Raw genomic sequence first — 10,126 nt, forward strand, 5'->3', positions numbered from 1 at the left:
TTATCATGTTTTCTGTAATACGAGTACAAGGTATGTTAACATATATATAATCTCAGTAAGTGAATAGTGAATATACTTGTGATTTATTACAAATAATTTTATATATTTCAGGAAAAAAAAGTTATGGAAATAAGGACATGTTTCTTTATTATATCACATGGAACATTCTGAACACTAAACAAGAAACCTAGGAGTCAGACAGCATTCGCCATTTTTCAAGTCGTTATTTTGCAAAATAAAAATATTCAGCAGCCAATTGTCCAACAATAGCCGAGCACACATGTTTATAAATCTTCGTCATCTTCCGGAAGAGCAACATTCTGAGCTTCCGCAAGTTCCCCTTCAATCTGCCGTTGCCAATTGGGATCCATCTGGACCTCAGGGGGTTGAAGGGCGGGCATGGCAACAAATTCCAAATTTGGATCACCAATTAGTTTCCTTGCAAGCCAAAGAAAAGGCTTCTCAAAATTATAATTCGATTTCGCAGAGATGTCATAATATTGAAGGTTCTTCTTTCGGTGAAATACAATAGACTTGGCTTTAACTTTCCTATCTTTAATGTCAACTTTGTTACCACATAGAACAATTGGAATATTTTCACAAACTCGAACTAAGTCTCTGTGCCAATTCGGGACATTCTTATACGTGACCCTTGAAGTTACATCAAACATTACGATGGCGCATTGTCCCTGAATATAATAACCATCTCTAAGTCCACCAAATTTTTCTTGTCCAGCTGTGTCCCATACATTGAATCTGATTGCACCTCTATTTGTGTGAAAAACAAGTGGATGGACTTCAACACCTAATGTCGCAACATACTTCTTCTCAAATTCACCTGTCAAGTGCCTCTTCACAAAAGTAGTTTTTCCAGTGCCTCCATCCCCAACCAGAACCAATTTAAAAGTAGGCATATCATAAGCCATTTTGCTTCACTTTATTCTATCCAAAATCTTCAAATAGAAAACACGTTAGTAATGGCGGGATAGCGAAGTCTTCTTCTATATGCTCACAGTAAGCCAAAATAATGATATTTTGAATTTTTTTCGATCGAATTTTCAACTAAACAGAGGATGAAAGAGTTTTGCATTTTGCAAAAACGCCCTTTTACTTTTATTTATTATTTTTCTCATTTGAATTTAACTGCTTTTGCCTGGCGAATGTTTTACGTCACTTAAACAATTTCAGTTTAGTATGACGTCACTTAAAGAAGTCTTGCAATACAACAAGTCGACCCGTACGTATTTCTGTGAGTGCTTTGCTTTTTTCTTTTTTTTTTTGTTAGTTTCGTTAGTTAACATATCGTTGCTATATACAATTAATCAGAAAAACTTTTTGCACAAATTAAGATTTTAAAAAAAAGCAAAGAACTCCATTAAACCAAAATGAACAAAAATAGAACCAAATAATCTACCAAGCATTCAACTACCACAAATCAGTGTCAAACTCAAAACGAGAAGAAATTAATGTGAGTAGGGTTTTAAACCCTATTCTTTTTATAAAGCCAGAATATAATTTGTGCTTTGCTAAAAAAAAATCAAATGAATTTACTGAAAAAAGTACATTGTCAGTTTAATATACATATGCTGATATTTATTCCTTAAAATCTTAATTACATTTTGTTTTTTTTGAAGTTAGAAGTGAAAATATTAGAAGAATTTTTCAGTAAAGTACAAATTGTATTCTGGCTTTTAGGAAGCATATGGTTTAGAACTCTACTCAGATTAATATCTGCTTGTTTTGATTTTGACTTATTTTTATTTCTGTTTGTTTTGGGTTTCATTTATTTATTGATTCTATTTCTATTTTTCTGATTCTATTTCTGTTCCCTTTTGGTTAAATGAAGTTCTGTACTTTTTTTTGAAAAACTTATTTTGTGCAAAAATTTTTTTGATTAATTTCTGTTCGTTATATTTTGACAGTCGTTTTCAGGGAGAAAGACTGAGCCTCTTCTGAAGTTAAACAACCATCCCTTCCGTAAAAAGCATTAATGCCCCCTGGGCATAGTCTCTGGGGTTTGTTTAAACCCTAAAAGCCTTGTTATATGATATTTAGACTATTTTGAATAGAATAGCTATCTAAAAATTTCTATTAGACACATTTCGGGACAATATGACGTGTGTAGGGGTGAGAGGGTAGCTGCCCTCTGATAACTTTGAATCTTAAAAAGAGCACTAGAGCGTCTAGATACCAATACAATGAGCCCCCTTTGAGGTTTATGACCACACTTTCAATAATAACCCAAAATTTTCCAAGGGCACAACTTACAACCCTTGCCCTGAGGGCTTAGGGGATTTGTTATCCTCAAAGACATAATTTCCAGAATTTTCTGATAGGCTTAACAAAATGGCTGTATCTAAAATTTGATTGGAAGTATTTAGGGAAATGATGAGCGTGGAGGGAGACATTTGCCCTCTGATCACTTTTGACTAATAAAAAGGCGCTAGTCCTCTTAATTTCTAATCAAATAAGCCTTTTTTGAAGCTTCTATGTCAAGACTTTCTATAAGAACGTTACATGCCCCAAGTGCATAACTTACGACCTTTGCATCTTTACATCTAGCACGAAACAGTAATCGGTCTGTAATCAGAACATTGATTCGTATTCCCTCCTTTGTTTGGAAGGGGTGAAGTGGTAGCACGAGAAAAGATAGTTGGAAGAACTCCAGAAGAAAGAATAGTAGTAAAAAGAGTAGCGAGAAGAAGGATTGATTTGGGGGATGCCCGTTTTATATGGTTTGAATGTTTACCATCATGATCAAAAGAATCCTTACTTTTTAGAGCTTTAATTGGTGCTGTTACATCTTCAAGAGAAACAGATAATTTATTGTTTGGGCAGGGCTTTGGTTTAAACAATTATTATTACGACGTCTAGAATTAACCGAACTCCAAAGCTCATTCTTATCACTAGTAATCTTTGAACCAATTTCATCTTTTATAATTTCATTATGCAAACGCAACTCAGCCCGAAAAACGCGTTTAGTTAATTTCATACCATCATAAAATAGACCAGATCGCGGTTTTCCCGCGCAATTCCAAAGGTAACAAGCTTGAGATGCATTATTTTGGCTTTACCTTAAAATCGGGTTAAGGTTCCAACCTAAAACACAAAATCCCCGACGAAAAGAATCAGTCGTAAATGCTTTATTAGCCCCAACTTTTAGATTATGAACAATTTCAAGGTAAAATGGATCAATATCAATTTGATGAACATCTCTAGAATAATTCACAATTATTATAGCTGAAAGAACATCAGATTTTTTATGATATTTGCACATTTTTTCCCGATCCCAGATCATTTATTTACAATTTGAATTGTAAATAACAACAGAACGATGGATAATTTTAAAAGATGGAATTTGAATATATAAATGAAAAGAAAGGTAAAAATGGTCACTAATAGACATATCCAATCCACCATGAACAGGCTGTGGCAATAACGCTTTATTTGAAACAAGCAGATGGTCTAGATTAGAACAAGAATCAGAATTATGGACATACCTAAAACCCGCATCTTTTGAAACTATAGTAAAAACCGAAAACAATGATTTCGAGTGGAGGAGTGGACATTAGAAATAGCAAGGTTGCAGTTAAAGTCCCCGCAAATAAGCCACTGAAAATCCGATGGAATTTTCGCCACAAATCGCGGTAATTCTAAACATGCAAAATTGGAATCAAATCTGAATCAACAGTATGATAATTTGTTGGTAAATATCACGAGAAAACGATAATCCCTGGGATTCGAACAGCAACAAAATACCAATTAAGGGTAAACACTGAAACTGAAATATTCTCTCGAATAAATATGCAAACGCCTCCAGATCGTCCGCCTGTTGGAGTAGCTGGAGATATAAAACACTTAAACTGCTGCGACAGGCTCGAAATAAGACCAGTAGAGTGGTCCAGAAGGTGATGCTCTTGCAGACACAAAATATCCAGATCGCACAGCATAGACTGCAATACATGTTGTTTATCACCAAATCCATTCAGATTCAGAGATATAATCATTGCACTAATCATTTTTTATCCTTTGCAACTTTTTCGGTCAACCATTTGATGCAAAAGCTAAATCCAGTATGCTCATGAGATCCACAATGGAAGCAAAACGGTTCATTCTGGCAAGGGTTGTTCCTAGAATGAGAGTCTCCACTACCAAGACACTTGAGACAACGTTCCACGCTAGAGCAGCCCGACGATATATGCTCTAGCGATCCGCATTTGTAGCACATTCGCGGTAAAAATTTATAATCAGTTAGCCGGAAATGTTCGTAGCCAATGTGAATCCCATGACGCAAATAATGAGACTTAGCTTTCGTATACACGATATGATTTCGAAACACCGATGCGCTGTATCTTTTCAATACCTTGGTTAGAAGCACACACACTCTCTGGATCGATTGGAAAGTCCACTCGTGACAATAAACCAACAATTTTTGATTTGTGAACCTCAGTTTTACCGACCATTTTATTCAAACAGGCTTTCAAGTTTTCGGCGTTTTGTCTTTTCGTATGAATGACCCATTTCGGTTGCTGGGATCCTGAATCCTTAGAAAGTAAAATTCACACTATCATCAGCTCCATCCTACGACTTCAGAAAAGCTTCACGCTTTAAGGTATCATCACAATTTTTTGGCGGTGAATCTACTCTACTACAAGACCCACTGTTTCTAACTTGCTATTCAGCGGAGGCTAAGATTTATCACTAAGTTTTTCTTTATTTATACAGCTCAAAACCACGCTCTGTACTCCGTCACAACCGTTCAGTTCAGTGTGGCCAGATTGGCTTATTTTACGCCAAACTGGCTTATTTTGTTGGCGACTGGCGTGAAAATTTTTGGGACTGGCTTGTGGCTTAAAACTTGGCTATTTTTATTTTGAGCTGGCTTATTTCTTGGCGTGATTTACTTTTTCGGGAAGAATTTATATTTTTTGGCAATTCATCCGATTTTCGAACGAACGAATGCTCACGAAAGGTCAAAATCACGTTTTAACTCTATGGTCAAAATACGAATCAAACCGCGGCACTGCGGTGAAGTTTTCAAATCCTAAGAGACACGTGGCTTCGTAACAACAGCATAAAAAGCATTAGCCATTAAGTCATGGAGTCGAACTACAGCTGAAGGTACAGTATATTAGCTGTTACTTATTAGTATAGAATAACGCCAGGAATCAAACTCATAACAGGCATGTCTGTAACATCTAGAGATCCTGTTTAACTGTTTAGTTCATGTGAGTCGTCCAAGAGTTGTCATGCTGTCATCATGTACACTCTAGCTATTTTCTGTGGTTTGTATTTCTGTACAAACAGATTCGGTACACAGCCTAGCCGACTGGGTACATACCCCTATGCATTGGGTACTGCCCCCGATATATTGGGTACCCCCATACCCGTTTTCACTTTTTGTCTAGGCCTATTCTGAGATAACACATTTATTTATTTTTGAGGTTTTCTTTGCATCACTTCAGTTTAAATATGCTCAAAGGAAGAAGCAAATTGGTCATTGTTTTTCTTAGAATACATTCAAAAGTGAAAATTGTTATGGGGTAGTTGGGGATATTAATTGTTTTATGTACTACCTTCAACATAGTGAGCTACTTCACCCCTGCAGTAGTACACCACAGGATCTGTACCTAAGAATTTGAGTGCTACACCCCACAATCAGTACTACATTAAACATGGCATAGATCCTACTACGCTATATATGGAGTAGGTCCTGCTATGCTATATATGGAGTACTACACTTGGTTAGATGTAGGTATCAAATTCTGAGGTACAGATCCTGTGGTATACTGCTACAGTGGTGAAGGAGTACATAATATGTTGATGGTTGTACATAAAACAATTACTCCCTACCTGGTATGGGGGGTACCCAATGCATTGAGGTTCGTACCTCAATGCATTGGCTACCAGCAAATTGGGTACATGCCACAGAAAAATAGCCGGTGTACATGACTGGTTTGCACCCCCATTTTTAGCAGTGATGAGCATCAGCTTGTGACATAAGCAAACCTGAAGCAATCAATCTTGTTTCAGAGTCACTTTTATTCATTTTCCCCAATGTGTTAGCCTATAGTTAAATACTAGAGAAATTAGTTATATATAATATAGACTAATAGCAAATATGTAATAAAGTACCATATAATGCTAGGCCTAATGAAAATATCAGAGAGATATATAAGTATAGGAGCAGGATAAGTAGAAGAGTTACCCTTGCTTTGATGTCTGATTTCTTTGTTACTGTTGCTGTAGCCTAGGCCTATAGGGTAAAACTCCTAGTGATTAGCCAGTGCCTAATCTGAGCTGTATCTCTGATTAGAATGCAGTACATCCTTTACCTGGCAGCTGAGACTTCAATCTTGACCACTACTAATTTTCAGAATTATCAATCTTGGCCAATAGTCTACAAATCTTGACCACAACATTGATAATTAAACATGAGACATTACCTTTAACAGACAGCAACAATGGAAGTTATCCTATAGTTTTGTTATTCTGAAAAAAACCGTTCAGATTTTGAAATAAGCAAGGTTCATTGTTATATTAAGTTTAATCAATCAACTGTAGACAATCAAGGCAAGTGTCCTGAAAATCAGATCATTGACCCCTCTTTTTTCTGGGCTGGGTTAACAATAGATCCAAATCTTTAATTTGTTCTTCTTTTCTCATGATAAGTTCATACACTTCTTCTTGGGAGAATTCAATGTTTACTGAATGAGATAATCCCTTACTACATAGTTTCTCTTGTTGTAAAAATTATGTTACTGTTATAGTAAACTGCCTTGTTGTAAACACTGCTTATTAATATTCAAAATGTGGATGAATATGGAAAGATGTAAATCAGCTATTAGCTAATATTGTGAGGTAACATCATAGTAGAGTTTATCTAATTCAGTATAGTCAGCGTATTATGACCTACTATATAGGGTGTTGTAGATTTAGATCCATTGACAGTTTTCTTTCCAGTATTTTACAATTCAACAGTATATGTTCAGGGGTTTCTTCTGTGTTTTTACAGTACCTGCAAAATGGGCTATTGGCAACTTCTCCATTTGGCTGCTTTATTTTGTATGAAGGAGAGTGGTGGTTGAAGTTAGCTGTATTTGAACACAGGCAGTTGAACCAGACTGATTGTATACTAGTTGGAAAGGGGGATAAATTTAGTGTCTTTAGTTCAAGCAATGTTTTTAGTCATAATCTAGTTGTATCCCTTATAGTTAGAAATTTCACTGGTTCCATTTGGTTTTTTGCTTCTTGCTTTTCTATCTTGTCTGCTTTTTCATTTCCTTCTTTACCTAGATGACTAGGTATATATTGAAATTTAGTAACAAAGCCTAATATTCCAAGGCTGCTTAGGTTTTCTTTGGTTTGATTTAGGCCTATGCCCAGTGTTTCAAAGTTAGTGTTTCATAGGATATAGAGAGCAGATTTAGAGTCAGAGAATATTACTATATGTTAATTGCTCTGTTTCAGGTTAATTAGGGTCTCTAAGCACAAATTGATTGCAGCTACTTCAGCTGTCAGTGTGCTGGTCCCTGCTTTGTGTTTTTTCACAATGCATAGGCTGAGCTCTTTTAAAAAGCATCCACTTCCACATCCCTCTTCACTTAAAGATCAATCAACATATACTTGGGCATATCCATTAAATTCCCTTTTTAAGAGCTGTTTGAAATCATGGATTGCAGTTTGGGATTCAATTTGTTCCTATTTTGAGGGGAGGAATTCTACTTTAACCCTGGGCTGATTGATCCCCAATTAAATTCGAATTCAACTCCTCCATACTCTCCTCCAGACTACTCATGCTGGATGGGCTTATAATAAAAATTAACCAGGAAAATATTAATTTTTAAAAGATTTAATCAGTCAGAATAACATAATTACAAGTGTAACTTGACCCCACAAAACCCCTGGAGAAAGGTATTTAAGTTATGGCATTTGTCTATTGTTTATATAAAGAATTTGCTATTGAGAAAGATGTATGAATTTTTTCCGTGGGGGGGGGGGGAGGTTTGGGGCACTAGGACGAATGGAAGGAATACTCAGATAAACTTCAGAGAGGGCTCATTTGATTGGAAATTGAAAGTTCTAGTTCACTTTTTAAGCATCACAAGATATTGGAGGGTAGCCAGCTCCCACCCCCCAAACCTCTTTTTTTCCTGATGCATCCAATAAAAATTTTAAATGTATCCAATAAAAATGTTCAAAGATCATATAATAAAAATTCTGGTGCCAACACAACCCCCCAGGGCCCAGGGCATGCATTGTAAGTTGTGCCCTGGGGGCATATATGAGTCTTATGGAAGGGATGCTCATATTCACTTTTAAAGAGGGCTCATTTAATTGGAAATTGAAAGTTCTAGTTCAGTTTTAAGAGTCAAAAGGTATTGGAGGGCACTGAGCCCCCCTCCCCTCCAGTCTCTTTTTTCCACAAAACTCACCGGAAATACCTTTGAGATAGCTTTTTTTTAATTATTTAAATTATAATATAAAAAAAAATTCAAGGTCCACACAGCCCCCCCGGGCCCAGGGGCCGGGGTTGTAAGTTACGCCCAGGGGAATATATGGCTCTTATTGAAGGGATGCTTGTAAAAACTTCTGAGATGGCTCTTTTGATTGGAAGTTGAAAGTTATATGTCAGTTTTTAAGAGTAAAAAGAGATTGGAGGGCAAGTAGCCCCCCCTCCATGCTCCTTTTCCCTAAATACATCCAATAAATATTTTGTGATAGCCCTTAAGTTAAAAATTTCTCAAAAGTCAGATAGCCAAAATTCAGGTGTCCTCACTACCCCCCAGGGCCTGGGGCAGGCATTGTAAGTTGTGCTGCATTGGGTCACAGAGTATCATTATAGTAATCGGAGGTCCGACTCAGTGAAATTATGGGATACAGAAATTGCATTGCACACACGGACAGTGCTCAAACTAACACAGGAGAAATTGAGCTGGTGGGCGTCCTCGTCAATAATTTTCCCCGAACTGTTGGACAGGAAAGTAAGCATGGTCGAGCATTTTCTGAACATAGCGCGCGGGAATTTCTGTAAAGTCTCTAGAGTTCCACATGGGGTAGCGGTTTATCGCAATTCTAATAAATGCAGCCTCAAAATAATCTCTACACTGGAACTGAACTTCCGCAATCCAGGGAACAAATTGAAAGGTGGATAATGCCAGTAGGATCAAAGGACCTGAATAGTGGTGAGCATTTCTATAAAACGGCCGTCAAAACTTGGACACCATTAAAAGTAAAGTTAGATTTTGGGCAAAAAATTGTCTGGCTTATTTTTGGCTTGTTTTTCAAAGGCTGCGGCTTACTTTTTTGTTCACAATCTGGCCACACTGGTTCAGTTCATTCAATGCACCCGGAGTAGTAACATCCCTGTGTGAGCGCTATGTAAAATTTGCTGTGAAATATCTTGGGCGTTTGTTTATCGATCTATTTGAAAATTATAAACATTATTGGATAGAGAAAAATACAAAAAATTATTTGATAAGTTGACAAGTGAAGTGCCTAGTAAATTATCTTGGGCGTTCGTTTATCGAGCTATTTGAAAATTATAATCATTATTGGATACCAATATGGTTAAGAAAAGTGGAAATTGATCAAGACAAAGCGATTTGGACCAGTCTAGAGGATCCATGGAATCAACTGAAAATTTTTCAAAGTTGGATAAAGTCCTTGCAATCGTCGAAGAAACTAAGAATGATATTTCAGAAATAAAAAGGAAAATCAGTGACATTAAGTCTGGTTTAGCGTCATTAACGTCTCGTGTTGAAGATTTGGAATTAGCAAAAGTGACCCACGAAAATGAGTTATCCAGTATTAAGCAGGAAATATCGGCACTACGTAAACAAATTGCAAAGGAATCTGGTTTTGGTGAGTTAGCTACGAGAGTCCTTGTGGTAGAAAACATGGATAGAAGAAGGAATATTATTCTATGGAACATTAAAGGTGAATCTAAGTCAAAAGCTAAGGAGCATGTTAACGCCTTACTTTCCCAACATCTTGGGATTAATACCCAATTTGAACTACTTGAGTTTACGGATCGATTTATCAAAATCCAGCTCCAGGATGATAAGGACAAATTCCGTATCCTTCAGGGAAACAAGAAATTGCGTGAAAACCCGTTCAGAAGAGT

The 10,126-nt window shown here is 36.6% G+C and overlaps 1 pseudogene; it reads right to left on the minus strand.

The window, feature by feature from the left end:
- Positions 1-210: 210 nt before the first annotated feature.
- LOC148945751 (GTP-binding nuclear protein Ran pseudogene) lies at positions 211-980 on the minus strand (annotated as a pseudogene).
- Positions 981-10,126: the final 9,146 nt, after the last annotated feature.

Source organism: Artemia sp. Qi Xiang Cuo, chromosome 12, assembly GCF_049724085.1.
Source record: "Artemia sp. Qi Xiang Cuo chromosome 12, ASM4972408v1, whole genome shotgun sequence".
Taxonomy (NCBI): Eukaryota; Metazoa; Arthropoda; class Branchiopoda; order Anostraca; family Artemiidae; genus Artemia; species Artemia sp. Qi Xiang Cuo.